Source organism: Kogia breviceps, chromosome 17 (genome assembly GCF_026419965.1).
Source record: "Kogia breviceps isolate mKogBre1 chromosome 17, mKogBre1 haplotype 1, whole genome shotgun sequence".
In the NCBI taxonomy this organism is placed as follows: Eukaryota; Metazoa; Chordata; class Mammalia; order Artiodactyla; family Physeteridae; genus Kogia; species Kogia breviceps.
Window position 1 is genome coordinate 57,411,364 of NC_081326.1, and position 20,984 is coordinate 57,432,347.

Consider the following 20,984-nt stretch of genomic DNA (forward strand, 5'->3'; position numbering starts at 1 on the left):
GAATTTGTCTAAGGCTTTTTCTACATCTATTGAAATCATCATATGGTTTTTATCTTTCAGTTTGTAAATATGGTTTATCACATTGATTGATTTGCACATATTGAAGAATCCTTGCATTCCTGGGATAAACCCCACTTGATCATGGTGTATGATCCTTTTAATGTGCTGTTGGATTCTGTTTGCTAGTATTTTGCTGAGGATTTTTCAACTATGTTCTTCAGTGATATTGGCCTGTAGTTTTTTTTGGGGGGGACACATTTTGTCTGGTTTTTGTATCAGGGTGATGGTGGCCTCGCAGAATGAGTTTGGGAGTGTTCCTCCCTTTGCTACATTTTTGGAAGATTCGAGAGGGATAGGTGTTAGCTCTTCTCTAAATGTTTGATAGAATTCGCCTATGAATCCATCTGGTCCTCGACTTTTGTTTGTTGGAGTAGTTTTAATCACAGTTTCAATTTCAGTGCTTGTGATTGGTCTGTTTTTATTTTATATTTCTTCCTGATACAGTCTCAGAAGGTTGTGCTTTTCTAAGATTTTTTTCCATTTCTTCCAGGTTGTCCATTTTATTGGCATATAGTTGCTTGTAGTAGTCTCTCATGATCCTTTGTATTTCTGTGGTGTCAGTTGTTATTCTGTTTCATTTCTAATTCTAATGAGTCTTCCTTTTTGTTTCTTGATGAGTCTGGCTAATGGCTTATCAATTTTGTTTATCTTCTTAAAGAACCAGCTTTTAGTTTTATTGATCTTTGCTACTGTTTCCTTCATTTTGTTTTCATTTATTTCTGATCTGAGCTTTATGATTTCTTTCCTTCTGCTAACTTTGGGGTTTTGTTGTTCTTCTTTCTCTAATTGCTTTAGGTGTAAGGTTAGGTCGTTTATTTGAGATGTTTCTTGTTTCTTGAGGTAGGAGTGTATTGCTATAAACTTCCCTCTTGGAACTGCTTTTGCTGCATCCCATAGGTCTTGGGTCATCGTGTTTCCATTGTCATTTGTTTCTAGGTAATTTTTTATTTCCTCTTTGATTTCTTCAGTGATTTCTTGGTTATTTAGTAGTGTATTGTTTAACGTCCATGTGTTTGTATTTTTTACAGTTTTTTTCCTGTAAGTGATATCTAGTCTTATAGCATAGTGGTCGGAAAAGATATTTGACAAAATTTCAATATTCTTATATTTACCAAGGCTTGATTTGTGACCCAGGATATGATCTATCCTGGAGAATGTTCCATGAGCACTTGATAAGAGAGTGTATTTTGTTGTTTTTGGATGGAATGTCCTATAAATATCAATTAAGTCCGTCTTGTTTAATGTATCATTTAAAGCTTGTGTTTCCTTATTTCTTTTCATTTTGGATGATCTGTCCATTGGTAAAAGTGGGGGGTGAAAGTCCCCTACTTTTATCGTGTTACTGTCAATTTCCCCTTTTATGGTTGTTAGCATTTGCCTTATGCATTGAGGTGCTCCTATGTTGGGTGCATAAATATTTACAATTGTTTTACCTTCTTTTGGATTGATCCCTTGATCATTATGTAGTGCCCTTCTTTGTCTCTTGTAATAGTCTTTATTTTAAAGTCTATTTTGTCCAATATGAGAATTGCTACTCCAGCTTTCTTTTGATTTCCATTTGCATGGAATATCTTTTTCCATCCCCTCACCAGTCTGTATGTGTCCCTAGGTCTGAAGTGGGTCTCTTGTAGACGGCATATATATGAGTCTTGTTTTTGTATCCATTCAAGCAGTTTATGTCTTTTGGTGGGAGCACTGAATCCATTTACATTTAAGGTAATTATCGATATGTATGTTCCTATTATGATTTTCTTAACTGTTTTGGGTTTGTTATTCTAGGTCTTTTCCTTCTCTTGTGTTTCTTGACTAGAGAAGTTCCTTTAGCACTTGTTGTAAAGCTGGCTTGGTGATGCTGAATTCTCTTAGCTTTTGCTTGTCTGTAAATGTTGTAATCTCTCCATCGAATCTGAATGAGATCCTTGCTGGGTAGAGTCATCTTGGTTGTAGTTTTTCCCTTTTCATCACTTTAAATATGTCCTGCCACACCCTCCTGGCTGGCAGAGTTTCTGCTGAAAGATCAGCTGTTGACTTTATGGGGATTCCTTTGTATGTTATTTGTTGCTTTTCCCTTGCTGCTTTTAATATTTTTTCTTTGTATTTAATTTTTGATAGTTTGATTAATATGTGGTCTTGGCATGCTTTTCCTTGGATTTAACCTGTATGCGACTCTCTGCACTTCCTGGACTTGATTGACTATTTCCTTTCCCATATTAGGGAAGTTTTCAACTATAATCTCTTCAACTGTTTTCTCAGTTCCTTTCTTTTCTCTTCTTCTTCTGGGACCCCTATAATTTGAATGTTGGTGTGTCTAATGGTGTCCCAGAGGTCTCTAAGACTGTCCTCAATTCTTTTATTCTTTTTTCTTTATTCTGCTCTCCAGTAGTTATTTCCACCATGTTATCCTCCAGGTCACTTATTCATTCTTTTGCCTCAGTTATTCTGCTATTGATTCCTTCTAGAGAATTTTTAATTTCATTTATTGTGTTGGTCATCATTGTTTGCTCTTTAGTTCTTTTAGGTCCTTGTTAAACGATTCTTGTATTTTCTCCATTCTATTTCCAAGATTTTAGATCACCTTTACTATCATTACTCTGAATTCGTTTTCAGTTAGACTACCTATTCCTCTTCATTTGTTTGGTCTGGTGAGATTTTACCTTGCTCCTTCATCTGCTGCATATTTCTGTCTTCTCATTTTGTTTAACTTACTGTGTTTGGGGTCTCCTTTTCACAGGCTGCAGGTTCGTAGTTCCCATTGTTTTTGGTGTCTGCCCCCAGTGGCTAAGGTTGGTTCAGTGGGTTGTGTAGGCTTCCTGGTGGAGGGGACTGGTATCTGTGTTCTGGTGGATGAGGCTGGATCTTGTCTTTCTGGTGGGCAGGACTGCGTCCAGTGGTGTGTTTTGGAGTTTCTGGGAACTTATTATGATTTTAGGCAGCCTCTCTGCTAATGGGTGTGGTTATGTCCCTGTCTTGCTAGTTGTTTGGCATGAGGTATCCAGCACTGGGGCTTGCTGGTCGTTGAGTGGAGCTGGGTCTCAGTGTTGAGACAGATATCTCTGGGAGAGCTCTTGCCAACTGATATTACATGGGGCCGGGAGGTCTCTGGTGGTCCAATGTCCTGAACTCAGCTCTCCCACCTCAGAGGCTCAGGCCTGACACCCAGCCAGGGCACCAAGACCCTGTCAGCCACACAGCTGCTAGTGTTGGAGGGTCTCCTGCAGAGGCGGGGGTGGCTGTGGCTCACCGCAGGGACAAGGACACTGGCAGCAGAAGTTCTGGGAAGTACTCCTTGGCGTAAGCCCTCCCAGAGTCCGCCCTTATCCCCACCAAAGAGCCTGCCAGGGGTTTTTTGTTTGTTTGTTTTGAGTGAGGAAAAAAAAATTATGAGGACATAACACAAGATGCTGCTAGAGAGAAAAGCAGAGGGGAGATTTCAAAAGACATGTGTGTCATAACCAAAGTGGATGGGCTTAGACTGAGCTCAGGAGAAAATCCTTGAGGGACTGAAACAGAGCAGTGCCACGAACACAGCCTTTTGTTTTGGGAAAATTGCTTGGCAGTGGTGGTTCACAGGGCGTCAGGCATGTCTGCAAGGAGAACAGGCTGTATCAGTCCTCCACACAGGAAGAGATGAGAGCCTGACCTGAGGCCACGGCAGGAGAGCAGGAGGGGAACTGGGAGTTCCTTAGGAGGTTAAACCCACAGCACTCAGTTCTGAAGAAAGATGGTGTCAGCAGAGATGAGATGAAAGCAACCCTTTCAAGGACTAAGGGGAAGCTAACCAAGAGACCACTTGCTGGAAGCTAAACGGTTAAAACCAACCAAAGGATGCTAATCAGATGAACAAGTGTGAAGTGAAAATGCCAATCCCAGTGAAGAAATCCTGCCAAAGGCAGCACGGGCAAATGGAGAACAATGCAAGCAGCTCTAGTGAGACGGTCCTGAAAAATCGAGTCAAACTGCATGAGGGAAACAGATGGTTGTCGCGACGTCCTCAGTCACTTGACAAGGTGGATAAAGAATTGTTGCCAAGGAAGAAATAATAAAAGCTGGATTTTGCCAGCATGAGGTGCTGCCATGGCTTTTGGTTCAGAGCATGCTTCTGGAGGCAAGGAGAAGGAAAATAAATATGGAATGACAGAGGGAAATCAATTAGCCCCTCACAGATGGCCTTCCACACCCTAGAGAGTGTTATTGTCCCTAACATGAAAGGTTAAATAAGGTAGGAAGAGAAATAACACGGAGAGGGTTGTGTCCAGGGCTTTATGAGATAAGCTCACAGCAGCAGGACTGCCCACAGGGCTCATAGGACAGCTGTGGAGGATGGGACCTGGACCAAGCTGGCCAGGCTGATGCCTGAGAGCGCAGGCCAAGCTCCGCTGATCGGGTGGAAAGTCAGGCTTGCAGAACAGAACTGAGACAGTTATGGGCCCTAAAAATTCCACTGACTGGAGAAACCCACAGGGTGTATGTGGGGTTTTGGTGGTGGGGAGAGATGGATGGATTGTCTAAAACAGGATGTTTTCTTCCTAGTAAGTATATTATTTCCACAAGTTTACATTACACAAGTTTACTTCTTAAAGTAAATAGCACAACAGGCTGGCTCATGAAACAGAGCACAGAAGAAAGACTACTATATGATTAAAAGTGAAGAGTTACATAAGGTGCTTAAGCTAGACTCTGGCTTCATGTGATACTCAACAAATTAAGGTGGAGGAGGAGGAAGAAGAAATTTGTAAGCAAAGCCATCACACTATATTTTTTTCCCACCAGAAGAATGTTTATCAAGCCAGAGCCTGGGGTAATAATCTGACGTTTTGCTCATGTCTCTCTTTTATCATTCATAATTGAAACATTATTGACATTTCTTGGGCATCTGAAGATGAGCTTATTTTCATCTTTTCTGAATTTTATATCAATAATATGCACAAAGCCACAATGCCTAAATGAGGCTTCAAAAGCCGTTGCTGTAAATAAAGAAATTACTTGTATTTTTATAGCTCTTTACATGGTTTTATTTGACCTTCACAAGAACCCTGTGAGAGGGGCAAGATGAGGTGTTATTACCTTCACTGTTTTTTCAGTAGCTACAGTAATATAGATTTACAAAGCCTAATGAGTTTTTCGAGTTTTCCCAGCTCATTGTGTGAGACTTGGGGTTGAAAATCAGGTTTTTCATTTTCCATCTAGTGCTCGTGGGTTCTTAGTTCCCCAACCAGGGCTCGTACTTGGGCCCTTGGCAGTGTGAGCGTGGAGTCCTAACCACTGGACCACCAGGGAATTCCCCCAACCACGTCTTTTGATAGTAATAAATGCAAAGTCCCTTTTCTCACTTTATCAATTTACCTTTCAAGCAACTCATCCCCACCAAGGCCACTTCTGCCCCTACTGTGCCCTGATTTTTCCCATTAGCCCATATCCCTAACTTTAACACCTGTAAAGCTCACCTCTTCTAGAAAGTTCTCCTTGATTAATTCTACCTTAATTAACCCCACTTTTAGACTAAGAGGTTCTTAATTCTTAGTCTGTACTAATTCTTAATTCTTTGCACATGTTGGGTTGCATTTCTGAAAAATAGTGATTTTAGCTCCTAAAGCGAAGGCTTTTGGATACACCTTTATGTAGTAGGAAGTGGTTTTTAAAATATTAAACAATTTGAAATCAATATTTTGTAAGTAAAAAGGGCTGAATATCAGCAATTTAATATGGGTCAGCTCAATCTTAACCATTGTTTTGTAGAGATTGTTTTTTCCCAGTTTTCCCTTCCTCTCATTCAAGGAACTATGCTGGTCTGAGCTAACTGCTCGCCTCAGCCCCCAAATGAAAAGGTGATAATAGAAACCACAAGAAAAAGAATATTTTCTGCATTTTTAGGTCTCAAAAGGCTGAACCTTTAAGGGAAAAAATAAACTTAAGGAACAGGTAAAAGCTTGGGTAAAAACATTTTAGGCAAGAGCAAAAACAAAAACAAAAAACCACTCTCCTGGCTGGGAGGGAAAAAAAAAGATTCATCAGACCCAGGAGAAGGTTGGGGAGGAACAGAGCTAAGGGATTAGAGCCAACTCCACGTGTGTAAGTTCAGATGGTCTGAGATGAGAGGGCTGGGTCTGAAGGGAACCCAGGTTGTGAGAAGATCTAGATGCGCATGTCACCAGGCTTGCCTCACGAGAGCACTGCCCATCATCCGTGGATAGAAGCCCTTGGGAAGCTGCGGCAGCACCGGAAGTCCACTGGGATGGTCAACCCCCAATGGGCGTTGCCTCAAAGCTACATTTCCGGTCCTTTGATAGGCACCAGCGTGTTGCTCCTTGATCACCCAAAGGAATCCAAAGGAATGACTCCACTCTCTGCTCTGAGACTTTGCCTGGCCCCTATCTACCCCTTCCCTATGGACACCTCCTCCCCTTAGCATCCAGAACCCCAGACCCAAGCGTTGTCTACCCCATACTTTTGCAACATGCTTGACCAATTTGCCCAAGGCAGAAATGTCTTCCAGGTGCACATGTCTCACCTTGCCTCAGACCATCTTACACTTGCATATGAATTTACAAAGCTCAAAGCACTTTTAAAACCAACCTTTCTTTAGATTTTTCCAATAGATTTTTCAAGTAAGTAAGAGAGAAAAGTGCTAAGAATTAAATTCTCTCTTTTTATTTGTCCCACTGAGTCTTCCTCAAGGGCTACTCCCCACTTATTAGGACATATGACATTTCTTCCCCATTTTAATTGTGTTCCGAAAAAGGGAAGAGCCACAATAACTCCACTATTATTTGTGTTCCAGGGGCTTCCAGAAGATTAATCTGGCATTGGTGTGCAAGACGGATGAAGTGGTGAGAAGCCAGGTTTGAAGAGGATTTGCAGGAATCCAGGAATGAGGTGAATTGCTCAGAGATGCTTATTGCACCAGGCTTTAAAAATGATAATCATTTTAGTGATTTGTTATCTAAAACCTGAGTTAGTCACTAAAACAAATAAATTATGTATTCATACGTTTTTCATTCTTTGGTGCCCTAAAGTTACTGGGCCAGAAAAGATTTATGTGACACATTTAAAGGCCCAAGACAGACTGTTGAAAGAAGGGAGATGAATTTCATGGCGATTGTTTCCTTTCGTCATTAACAATCTCCCTCCTCTTTAAACTCTTTCTCATGTGGCATCTTAGCAGCAGGTCAGAACCCACATCGGAATAGGAATTGTAAAGGATTCTGGTTTCGTAGCTATTTATGATAAAACAAAAATTGACTTTCAGCAGAAGTCAGCATGGGGGAAGTCAAATGTGGGAGACCGTGTAAAACCTCCAGCATTTCCATGGGCTTTGAAGGTAGACGATTGTTCAGAGACTGCTCAAGACTAAATGGGTCCCTGCCCAGGTATCAGTGGGCTGTGAGTATAACTCCACTTACAAAGCACTTGAGCATTGTTTATCTTGAATTTTATTTTCCTCTTTATTGCCCAGTTGCTCAAGCCAGATATTGGACATTATCCTCCTTTCCCTTCCTCTTCTTCAGCCCAAACATCCAATCAAGCACTTATTCCCACAACTCAGTGGCTCAAATTTTATTGTGCATCAAAATCACCCAGTGGGCTTGTTAAAGCACAGATTACTGGGCCTCAGCCTCAGAATTTCTGGGATAAGGCCTGAGAATGTGTCTGTAACAAATTCCAACAATTAACAAATGTGTATTTGTGATGCTTCAATTTGGAGACCACAGGTTGAGAACCACTGCTGTAAATTGGTTCCTGAGCCTCTTTTGCATTCATCCATTTTTGCCTGTTCCTGTGCTGAGTATTTTAATTCAGGTCACCATTGTATATTGCCTTTTTTACACCAATGATCTCTTTTAAGACACAAATATGATCATTTATACCCCTGCTGAAAACTTCAGTGGCTCTCTAGAGCCCACAAGATGATGTCCACCTTCTCTCTTCGCCTTACTCAGAGACAAAATTTTAATCTTTTATCTGATTATTTTGTTATGTATCTCCATGTTTCAAAAAACATCCTTGAATTGCCATTTCTTACATTTTTAGTTTTATGCCTTATCTATTGAATTACCGCTATAAGAAGTAAGGACCTGGTTCTCTCTAGATATTTTATCTTTCATGAACCCTCCACATTTTCCCATTTTCTCATTATATCATCCTTTTGTTAGCATTAATATTCACTGTTTACATATTATGACTATGTAAATGCTATTCACAGCTCAACCATTTATGATCACTTTTTGTTTTCCCTACAGCGAATAATAAGTTTGGTTTTGTTTGCTTAATTTTTTTATATACTTGTTATAATTTGACCTCAAATCCTTTTCCAGGTTTTAAAATCTCATCCTATGATATTCAGATACATCAGGAACTCTATTATTTTACTTTCCTGAAGAAGTTCATCTAAGAGCCTTTTTTTTTTTTTTTTTTTTTTTTCCGGTATGCGGGCCTCTCACTGTTGTGGCCTCTCCCGTTGCGGAGCACAGGCTCCTGACACGCAGGCCCAGCGGCCATGGCTCACGGGCTTAGTTGCTCCGCGGCACGTGGGATCTTCCCGGACCAGGGCACGAACCCGTGTCTCCTGCATCGGCAGGCGGACTCTCAACCACTGCGCCACCAGGGAAGCCCCTAAGAGCCTATTTGATCTGTTCCCTTCTGTGTAAGTCTGTCATGCAGCTTCTGCCTAAGCTACCAACCCGGGCATTCCTTTAATCTCTCTCTCCCCATGCTTGATCTTCTGTTTTCTGTATCTGGTGTGTTCTTTACCCCAGATTTTCTCTATAGCTTTCGTGAAACATATTCCCCAATACTTCTCAGAGCAACGTTGCATGGAAGATAAGCCTATCGACACTTTGTATGTCTTAAAATATTTTTATTCTGTCCTGATGTTAAACTAATAATTTGGCTCAGTATCAAATTTTAAGTTGAACATAATTTCCCTTTAGATTTTTGAAAGCACGTTATCTATCACCTTCTGGTTACCAGCCTTTCTTTCAATAAAATCTTTTGACTGTGACCTTTTATTTCCTTCTGGAAATTTATAGGATATTCTCTTTTGTCCCCAGTGTTCTGAAATTTCTCTGTAACGTACCTTGGTGTGGGTCTGTTTATGTCCATTGTGTCAGACACTTGATGACCCGTTTTAACTAAAAACTGATATATTTCAGTTGTGGAAATTTCCTTGACTATTATTTTAATTATTTCCTCCTATGTTTCAATGTTCTCTTTTGTGCACCTCATATATATTTATGCTGAACTACTCCTTTCAGTAGTATATAATAATTCTCTTTATCCCTAACACTGCTTTTTGCTTTAAAGCAATATTTTGATAATATAGTCATATCAGCTTTATTTATGTTAGTGTTTTCTAAGTATATTTTTAAATAGTTTATTTCAATATTTGGGGGTCATTATATTTAACTGTGCCTCTTTAAAAGAATATATAGCTCTAGGGCTTCCCTAGTGGCGCAGTGGTTGAGAATCCGCCTGCCGATGTAGGGGACACGGGTTCGCGCCTTGGTCCGGGAGGATCCCACATGCCGCGGAGCGGCTGGGCCCGTGAGCCATGGCCGCTGAGCCTGCGCATCCAGAGCCTGTGCTCAGCAACGGGAGAGGCCACAACAGTGAGAGGCCCGCGTACCGCAAAAAAAAAAAAAAAAATATATATATATATATATATATATATCTTTACATACATTCATAATTAATTGGTACTAATCAATATGAGTTTATTTCTTGCATCACATTTTGGGCTTTTTCTAAAACTGTTTTTCTTTTTTTTTTTTGGCCCTCTGTTAGAATGTTCCATTTTCTTTATTCACTTATTTCCCTCCTCTAATGGCTTGGAAGTTTCACATTTTATGATGCATTCCTATTTAGATTTTAGTGTTTTCACCTTGGGCAAGTTGCCTAATCTTTCTGTATATATGAATTTCCCTATCTGTAGAAAGGAGTTGAGAGTAAAATATTCCTTAACAGAGTTACTGTTAGAACTTAATCATAATATTTCTAACACATTCAGATATTTAGCATATTGTGTAGCTCATAGTAAACACCCCATAAAAAGGAGACTGTGATTATTACTAATATTTTGTATATTTACTATAAATGATTTGAAAATCTTTCCAGACACTCTACAAACTGAAAAACTTTGAGAAGCAGATTGTGTATTCTAGTGCAATAATGCAGTTTACCTGTGTTTAATTATGTGCCTTCCTGCTCAAGACTTTAGTGGGAAGTCAGAATATCAGCACTGTGGGAAATTGATTGATTAACTCAATCAAGATCAACCTCAAAGACGACTCCAAAAATATATCTGACAGCTTGTGGCTGAGGAAAGCAGTTAGCATTTGGGAGTAGGAGGAGTCAGGTAGAAGGATCGTTTTCTCTGAATTATGAGTTCTGTACAAGTGGGATGTTATGTGATAAGCCCATGTGGAGAATTCTTCTTGTTACCTGCTGAGTTTTGAAAATATATCTTCAAAATTCACTCCAAGATGATTTGTGTTTCAGTCTCTGGGGTTTGGGGTATTTCTTTGCCCTTCAGACATTTTTTAACATAGAATATATACCACAATAAACAATAACTTTTATGAAACTGTACTATAGAGTGGCCATTTTGAGGCACTGGTTCTGGTATAAGGAAGGATCTAGTTCAAGTATCCAGGTACTAGGGATGCAGACCAACTGCTCATGTTTCTCAGCCCTGAGAGAAGGACACATACACTTAGATCAGGGCTGGAAGACTTACATGGTGGAGCATCCTTTTTCTCCCCCTCACGCTTGACTAAATGGCTTCCTAGTCAGGCTGATCAAAAGCAGAACTGAAAAGAGACTACATTTGTTTTCAATAGGACTCCATCCTCTAGCTTTAGCAAACATGTGCCTGCACGCACACACACACACACACACACACACACACACACGCACACAACACACACACTTCTCCTTTCAGCCTCTTTCTTCTCTTTCTACTGTCAGTGTCAAGAATAAAGTTGCAGTTTCACAAGTCAGTTCATTCCATTAGAGCTTGGGTAGCTCTAACTGTTAAAAAGATAAAATCCTAACTCTGTCATTCACAATCTTAGCAAGATCTAACAACTTGTATCGTCAGCCTTTTTTTTAAATTTTTTTTTAATGCTTTAAAAATCTTATATATATATATTTTTTATTATTGTATTATTTATTTTATTTTTGGCTGCATTGGGTCTTTTTTTTTTAAACATCTTTATTTGAGTATAACTGTTTTACAATAGTGTGTTAGTTTCTCCTTTACAACAAAGTAAATCAGTTATACATATACATATGTTCCCATATCTCTTCCCTCTTGCATCACCCTCTCTCCCACCCTTCTTATCCCACCCCTCTAGGTGGTCACAGAGCACAGAGGTGATCTCCCTGTGCTATGCGGCAGCTTCCCACTAGCTATCTAATTTACATTTGGTAGTGTGTATATGTCCCTGCCACTCTCTCACATCGCTGTCAGTCTTTTATCAGGATGCATTCTGCGTGTTCATACAAGGTCCTGAGAAAAATCTTAGATGGGATATGGCTCAGAGCAGAGCTGGTAGTGCATCTCTAAAGACATCTTTGTTAATCGATACAATGGGTACAGTCATTGTAAAAATCTCAACTTACATTTCGACACTTCTGCTTGGAACATTTCAATGGCTCTCATCATCTCCAGTCACGTAACTAAAGTGTGGTCTATGAAGTAGAGTTGGACTGCAAGCTGCTTATTTCCTTTTTTAAAAAATTTTTTATTGGACTGTAGTTGATTTACAAGGTCGTGTTAGTTTCGGGTGTACAGCAAAGTGAATCTGTTATACACATACATATATTTGCTCTTTTTTAGATTCTTTTCCCATATAGGTCATTACAGAGGACTGAGAAGAGTTCCCTGTGCTCTACAGCAGGTCCTTATTAGTTATCTATTTTATATATAGTAGTGTGTACCTGTCAATCCCATTCTCCCAGTTTACCCCTGCCCCCTACCCCCTGGTAACCGTAAGTTTGTTTTCTACATCTGTAACTCTTATTTCTGTTTTGTAGATAAGTTCATTTGTAGCCTATTTTAGATTCCACATATAAGCCATATCATATGATATTTGTCTTTCTCTGACTTCACTCAGTATGACAAGCTGTTTGTTTATCAAGTCGGTACAGAAATTGAGAATAAGTATAGTTAGTAGAAAGAGCGATTTTATATCAGTTTAATCTCATGATTAAAGATTCGGCTAGTATTTTGTGTCCTTTTTTAATTATTCATTTTACTGTGTCTTACAAATATATTTGATTGGCCTGTGATGGAATAAAAATTTTTAAAAATAAAAATGGGTCTTTGGTCAAAAAAGTTTGACAAGCGCTGACTGACCGGATAAAGTCCCAGCTCTTTGTATGATCTACAGGGTCAGATGTGCCCTGATCCTGCCCAACTCTTCAGCTTCACCTCCTGCCACTCCCGTTCTAGCCATATAAAATCACACGCACTGTCCTTTTACAAATGCTGGCCCTTCTGACCGGAATGTCTTTTATATTCTCAGTTGGCTGCTAAATTTCTACTCAGCAATCAAGTCCAACCTTTCTAAATAAGTCAGGACCCTTAGTTGCAAGTGACAGACACATAACTTGAATCATTTAAACAGAAAGGAATTTACGGACAGAGATGGAGCTGTCTTGAGACAGCTCCGCAGACTAGAATGATTTCCCCTGGCTTTCTCTCTCTCTTTCTCTCCACCCCTCTTTATCTCATCCTTGACATTCTCTTGCTCTTACTCTCTTTTAATAAGCAGACAGGCTTATTCTATAGAGAAGGACATTGTGGAACCCAGCTCTGTTGACCCAACTTAACAAGGCAAGAGGACAGAGAAGATATCTCCCTTAGCTTCAGAATAAAATCATCCCAGAAATGATTCTTATTGTTCTTAACTGGATCAAGTGCCTACTTTGACCTCTGGACCAATTACTGTGCCAGAGAGAAGGGACTGTCTCTGCAGTCCAACTTCTACCTTTTCACCAGAGAAATTATTCTAAAATATAATTACAATTGTATCTCCTCATCTTTAAGACATTACCTTCTCCTTCATCTGCAGAAAAGAATTCAGGATGTTTTGTCCTTCATGAGTAAGGTTTGGTGTATCCCTCCACTTTCACCACTGGAGTGAAAGATGCAACGATTTCCTGCATCTGTGCTGTTCACATGCTGGACCCCCTCCCCCAGCAGTCCAGAACTGAATCCCTATGCATCTCTTAAAATAAACAGGTGTTGCCTGTCTTAGTAAGTCTTGTCTAGTCGTCTCTAAATAAAGATACTCACTACTCATTGAGACTATTTTACACTTCATGTACTTTCATTGGTTTTCTTGCAATATTCTATTATGTCTTTCTTTCCTTATATATTTTCTCCTAAACTCGTTGAGTTTATCCACATTGTCTAAAATATGTTTGGTACATAGTAGATGCTCAAATTGATGTTTTGCTGAAACAAATTATAGCACTGATCCTCCTGTATTACGGATGTACCTTTACATGACTTCCTTTCATACTAAAGTTTGATCTCTTTAAATGTGGAGAGTCCATCACTGCATCTTCAGAGACTAGCATGGTGCTTAACACACAGTAAGTAATAAATAAATGAGTGTTGTGGATGAATAATTAAGTGAACAAATGAAGGGAAAATAGCTAGGTATGGAGCACTCTCGATGACTCTATCAAGACTTTATTTGCTAACAAGAATTGGCTGGTACCGTGGAGTTACACAGTGCATGTCTTTGACCCTTCCTTCTTTACAACTAATCTCATGCCTGGTTGGGTACAAGACAGATGAGAGAGGCTGTTTAACATACAAAGACAAAATTCATTTCCGGGGACTGGGCCATAGCTGAGGGTCATTGCTACCTCCTAGTTCCATTCAGTGTTTATTAAATAACCCTCAGATCAACTCACTTCCCCCTTGATATTTGAGGTCCAGAAGGCAGGGATATTCTGCTCTGTACTCCCAGATAACTACAAAGAAATATCCATCAATAAAGACTCTTCCATATAGATTCTCATGAGGCATACACAGCCAGCTAATGGTCTGGTTCTACAGAGATGCTCACAGCAGGAACTGGGTATATATCTTGTATATGGGGTTGTGGTAGGCAGTAAGGAAGGGTGGGGGGATGGCTGCAACTCACCATTATGAATAACAAAGCCAGGTCATGATAACCATTGCCATGGTGACAAACCATTTCTGTCTCTCTAGCATGTACATAATTTATCATTAGTCCTCATCTCCACAATGTCAGGTTGACACAACCTGAAGAGTTATTAATGTCTCAAAATTGCAGGCCTGGGAGGGTGATACTTTGGTTGTTTATTTCTAAGTGAGACCCAGGAACAATATCTTGGGTCCTTGTTTGCAGAAATTCTGCACCACATTGGGAGACTGGAAAGTACACATATTTGGCTCATGGCCTTGAAGTGTCTTGTTTGAAAAGATGCCACAATCTGATTAGACATATTCACTTCAGGAGGGGATTTTTTACTCATAAGAGGATGAGGTTTTTGCTATTACTGAGCATTCTATCTTATAAAAAATACTTGATAGTTATTTTATCGGTCTTCGGTGAAACTCTCTGGAGAAGATCGCTATTGAATGGACTCTTTGCTCAATGCGTGTACATGCTCAGGCTCAAAGTACATTTATTGTGCTAGAAAGAATGTGTCCCAGAAAGTGCTAGGATGATTGTGACCTCTAGAATAGAATCACATAGGCAGAAACATCATGGAAAACTTTGAAAAATTATTTTTACAATTATTATTCATCTAACTATTGGACTATCATGATGAGATCTGACTATACCAATAGGCCCGAACTTGCTTCATTGCCTGACATACAGCAGATACTCAAAGATACGTGCTGAACAAATAAAGGAGTTAACAACTGCAGACCTGTAGGTGTACGTACAATTATAAATATAGTGACTGGGTGAAATCCTGCGAAACAGAGGATGAACATAAACACTGAATCCAATCTCAAATATTGCTGTTTTCCGAATATGGAAGGCTGTTCAACCTCCAACGTCTCTGTCCACCTTGTCCCTTCCGCCTCGAACGTCCTTCTCCACTTCTCCTTATCCACATAAGATAAACTCTTACACAGTCTACCCTGATTTCACTTCTCCCTAGCCCTAAGCCCTTCCCACTGTCCCCTCATAATGACAGAATCAGTTATTCTCCCCTAGGTGCCACACTGCAAATTGTGAATTCCTGTCAGTGTCGATTCCACTAACCACACTGGACCATAACGACCTCTTTCAAGGCCAGACGTGTCTCACTTAGCTTTGTATTTCCAGTGCCTGGGTAGAGTAAGGACTCAATGAAAGTTTGTTTTTAGAAAATAATTCTGGTATACATGGGAACAAGATTCAAATGCAGCCAGAGTTTATACACTGGAAGAACGGCTCACTGATTCAAATCTAAATTATCCATAGTCCCATAGCGTGGAAGTGGAAGCCTCTGAAGACTTCCAAGATCTGGACCTGGCTCTGTCTAATGCCACTGTCCACCTTCTCTCTGCTGTGTCTTGAGGTACGGCCAGGGGCTGTGGGAGTACAGTGGAGCAAGGAGGGAAGGTTCCTGAAGGAAGTATTTGAATTTAACATCTGCAAGTGCCAGGGAAGAAGCTGGTGCAGAGAAATGATAGTAGAAGCAGGGAGAAACAGAACTAAGATTCCATTCCTTTAACATGTAAACTGGACACTAACATTCCAGGAGAGGATTCCCCACTGGCATTTCATCAAGTCATTCTCCACAGCTGGGGCAAGAAGGCAAAGGCACATTCGCCATTTTGAAACTAGACTGTAGACCCCACAAGGGAAATTCAATTTTTGCTTCCCACCACATATGGGCACATAGCAGGCAGTGAATAAATACTTAATGAACAAAAGTACATGGAAGCAAAAGCGATCATATTGCTGGAAAGAAGTTTCCATCTCTCCTTACAACACTGTGGGATCTCACACTTTAGTGGGGTTTATTTTTACCTCAGAGTCCTCACGGGTTGTAGTGGAGGTGAAAACAGAACTTTGCTGAAGGAATGATTCTTATTCTGCATCTTATCCCCAGAATTTTATGAAAAGGCATTTTCCAAGAGGTCCTTTAAGTACCTCAAATCTCCAGGCAGTAGTACTTCAGTATCTTTTAAAATATGAAAAGCTTTCCCTCCCAGTCTTCCTCCTGGCTCTCCCCCCAGGGTGACTGGCTGAACTGCACAGCATCTCGGCTGCACCTGTGTTTGATCTCGCACACGCTGAACTGCAGTCCTTGGGTCTTGGACTAAAGACAACTTCCAGCACATACATAAAAGTCTACTTGGCGCCCTCTGCCAAGGACTTGGGAGACCTTTTTGTTCAAAGAAACAAATACATTTCATTTCCAGAGTTAGCAAGAGGCAAGGCCAAGTTTCTTTTTTTCTCCCCCTACCTGTTCTTTTTCTCTGTCTAAGGCTGAGAAGTAGCTAATTATCTACAGGAGCTTAAGGAAGCAGCCAGCAAAATCACATCCTCACATGGACTCTGTACCGGAAGGAAATCTAGGTCAGTGTTGTCTTCCAGAAATGCAAACTGAAATAATAGCCTCTGCCTGCATGTCGGGGCAAACAAGCTTTAAAACATGGTGGCAGGAGAGGAAATGTCACTCGCAGACTCACAATTGGTGAAAATGTACTCTTTCATCTTTGGCGATAGAAATCGATTTTCTGAGCCGTTGTGCATTGTCCCCAAATGCCTTCGATGTTAGAACTTGAAGTGTCCACCTAAAACAAGAAGATCTGGGTGCCGGGATGGAACTTTCTTTGGCCTTGAAGATGATCTGAGCATCTGGTTTCCTACCAGCAGCATCAGAGTCAGGTCTAGCCCAGGAGCTGTCTCAATACGTGCCAGACTCAGTTGAGCAAACTCTGTTATCAGATTTAACCCCCGGTCAACATCTAAGATACAAAAGCATTTGTCTGGTGGAATTTAGTACAGCCTGTGTGGAATCCAGATCATATAGGAATTAACATAAACAGAGATATCATCAGTGGCCTTTTTTCTACTTACTGGCATCTGGAGATTTTTCTAGCCTCATATTCAAGGTCATCCTACCCTGGTAGGATTTTCTCTGATCTTACATTATATTTCAAATGGCCTAAATTTTAAAGAACTATTTCTCTGCATATGCTCAACACTCTACTAAGCACTTTACAAATATTTCAATATTTGTAGCTTTACACAACTTGACAAATATTTCATTCATTCAAAAAATATTTTTTTTGCGTACCTACTATGTGGCAGGCATTGTTCTAGACCCAGGTTCTAGGCTAACCCTTCAGAGAGCTTGTGGGCTAGTGCAGACACAGACAATATCAATTTGCATAATTCATTCCAGAAAACAAATGATAATGAGGAAATAAACTCAGGTAAGGGGAAGGAGGGCACAGGGAAAGGCATTTAGCTTACGGTGTTCCCCTGAACGTCCTAACTAAAGCCCCTCCTTATACCCCAACTGGATTATCAAAGATGTGAGTCACGCAAAAAGCCAGGGAGGCCAAAAACCCTAGCTCAGATCTTGGTGCATTTGAGAAACTTCTGGAAACAAAAAGGGGGGAAAAGCAACAAGAGATGAGGTCAGACAGAAAGGGACCTGATCACGTAGGGCCTTGGAGGCCATGGTAACGAGTTTTCTGTTATCCTAAGAATAATGGGGAGCCTCTCTCTATATGTCAAATATCATTGCTTTGGCTGCTAAGTGGAGAACAGATGTTCATAGGCAAGAGTACAGACAGAAGGCTGCTGAAGAAGGTGAGAGATGACTGTGGGTAGCTCTCGTGTAGGGCGAGACGGGTGGCTTGGGGACGTCTGTAGAGGCACAGCTAGAAGGACATGCTCATTTGCTCAGACAATAATTCTATGAGATGAAGAAGCTGAGATAGTGGGTAGAGCAATGATAAAGCTGAGGGTGGATGTGACAGGAATCAGCCTTATGATAATGGTGACAAATGGAGCCGAGAGGGAAGGAAGTCTCTAGTGCAGAATCCAGAGGGGGGATGAGGGCAGTTAGAGAATTCAGGCTAAAACAGCCCCAAACCATTTTTTTTTAATTGCTACTTGGATATTTCCAAGGAAATTTTTCATTTTGGCATTCTTGCAGTGAATCATCCCTTCACTCGATGGGCTTCTGGGATGAGAAAGACTCAGAAACCCCACAGTTTGTTGCTTACTTAGATTGTTCACGTTACCATTTGATGTTTGCTTCGCTCTCATCTCTGCTGATGAGTCACCAGAAATAAAAACTGCTTCTACAAACTTCCAGAGCTGCCTTTGGTGCTCTGCGCTGACAAAAAAGAAAATGCTGTCGGCGAAATCTGATGCAGCTGGCTGTTTGTTTTCTTGGAGGACCCAAAGGTGAATGTAAATAATTTAAAATAGTTTTTATGATCTATCTGTCTGTTTCTGGGTGACAAAATTAAAGGAATAAATCTCAGACTGAAGAGGGAGAAATGTAAAAAATATTTGAAGAAAAACAAAACTTGATGTAGCCTAACAAATATTTATTGAGCAGTCCCAGTGTACAAGAAAACAAAGCAGGACTAAAAGCGTATATATTTACTGAGTGCTAGGTTCCCATATACACTTGAATTCTGCAAAGACACAATGTAGTAGGTACAATTCTTATTATTTTATAGATGGAAGTGAAAAGGTTTAGAGACGTGAGGGAAACTACTCTTAACTCTCACACCTAGAATAAGGCAGAATAGCCCCCCCCATGCATCTGCCTGTTCTAAAGGTCATGTTCTCAGTGATCCTGTGGACTGCTTCTCAATTAAGGGGCTCGTTACGCATTCACCTGTCTAGTGGTGTGGGATGAGGATAGACTGCTGACAGCCAGTAATGATTTAAGGTCATCAGGAGAGGTTACGCGAAGAGCTGTCATTTATGCTGGGAGTTAGAAGGAAGCACCTGATTTAAACAGAAAGAGGGGGTGTCTTCTCAGGCCAAAATAATGGAACAAAATGAGGAATCCAGGCTAGTGCCTAGTAACTTTTCTCTGGGGTGCCAAGCAACATTTTTGTTGCATATTTATTCATTTTAATGATAACATTTATATATAATATATAGTATAATGCATATATTGCAAATAAAACTAATATCCATTATATATCACATAATGTGTAAGGCACAGTATATTATGTAATATATAATATATGCTATAAATAATTTGATATAAATGTACTTTACAGAGACCTTTAAAATATATATTCATAATACTTATATACATATTTATGATATTACAAACATCAGTATATTTCAATGTGTATACTGTATTTTTTTTTCACAGACTTGACTAATTGATTTGGTTTCAATTTGTGTAACGAAGAAAGAACTAAGCTGGAAGTCTGAAGATGTGGGTTTCTCTATTTTTTCAAGTCTCTTAATTTCTCAGTTCTCATGCTCCTCCTTCAGATAATAAAATGGTTGGACTAAATATTTCTAGGATCCCTGCCAGCTCTAAAATTCTTGGGTTTGGACATGAAAACAGGTCATCATGCTCTACCAGTTGGTGACTGTGTCCTCTATGTTGGTGCTGGGTGTGTATATGCTCCTATTGTTGTACCTCCTTGCTTGTGTGCCTGTCAGCCCTTCTAGACTATGAGCTCCCTGAGGTCAGGGATGGTGTCTTATCCACCTTTAACTGCAGCATCTAGCCTACGGTCAGTGCCCAATAGCTAACATTGCTTTTCTTGTACATTCTGCTTTCAACTATTCCATAGAATTTTTTATTGGAAAATATCACTCCAACTATGCCTTGTTCCTCATTATTTCAAAGTAGTTTATTTCCAGCTTGATAAAAATAAACAGCTCCTGTCCATTGGGGTTTAGGTTAGAAACCCTTGTCAGAATGTTGCTAAAAAGGCTTCATAATTACAACATATTTATCCTTTCAACAAGAGATCTCAAAACAATTTACTAAGAAAGCTATTACTTTATAATTCAGACCGAGATACAAAGAGATCAGTAACTTATTAAAGATTAATAAATTATTCACTGATTGGGACTTGAGCTTCTGAGCCCCAGAATCACAAGTTTCTATATAAACCCCAAAAAGCAGGCAAAGGAAACAGTATTCAGAAGTCCTGTGTACCCAGCATAATCAGTTTAACTGTGTCAATTTCATTACCATTTAGAAATAGGGATGCTGCCTCATGGGCAAAGAAAAGCTTCCCTACTCTTTCTCCACCTCCAAGCAAGGTAATTTACCATTCAAATCTATTCTGAAAGAGGCACAGAATTTATTTCAGCAGGCTCAGAGAAAGGACAGAGCTCTCTGCAGAAGAAGCCCCTCTGGGGTTTGGCTGGGGTTGAAAGGCTCCCAGGTTAGGTGCTATATGTCCCTCAACCACTCATTCCAAATGCCTTCTTCATCAGAACCTTGTATGAAAATCCCTTTATCTTCCTTTGACCTTGCTAGGCTGCTACTCAAAGGAATACACTAATCCTCCTCAGCCTGTCTGGAGAGATTTAGCTCTCAGTCAAAGGAGTTTCAAAGAAAAGATTTTTCAGCAGTCCTGGAAGGGAGATGTTTTGCTGTCTATAAAGAAATGGGTCACATTTACTTGTTTTTGTGAGTGAGTTGGAGATGTTTCGGGAAATTCAGAAACATATGCGCGTGTGTTTGTGTGTGCTTAGAAACAAGTTTGTGTGTGTGTGTGTGTGTGTGTGTGTGTGTGTGTGTGTGTGTGTGTGTGTGTGTATGATCATCGCTTCAATATTTCAGGGAGAAGAGAATCATAATTTTGTATAAATTTGAATAAGGCTCCCTGAATATTCCAGAAGAGCTTGAATTAAGGACTATTCAGCACCAAAGAAATGTCCCTTTGTTACTTCCCAGCACAAAATTAATTCAGATTAAGAAAACTG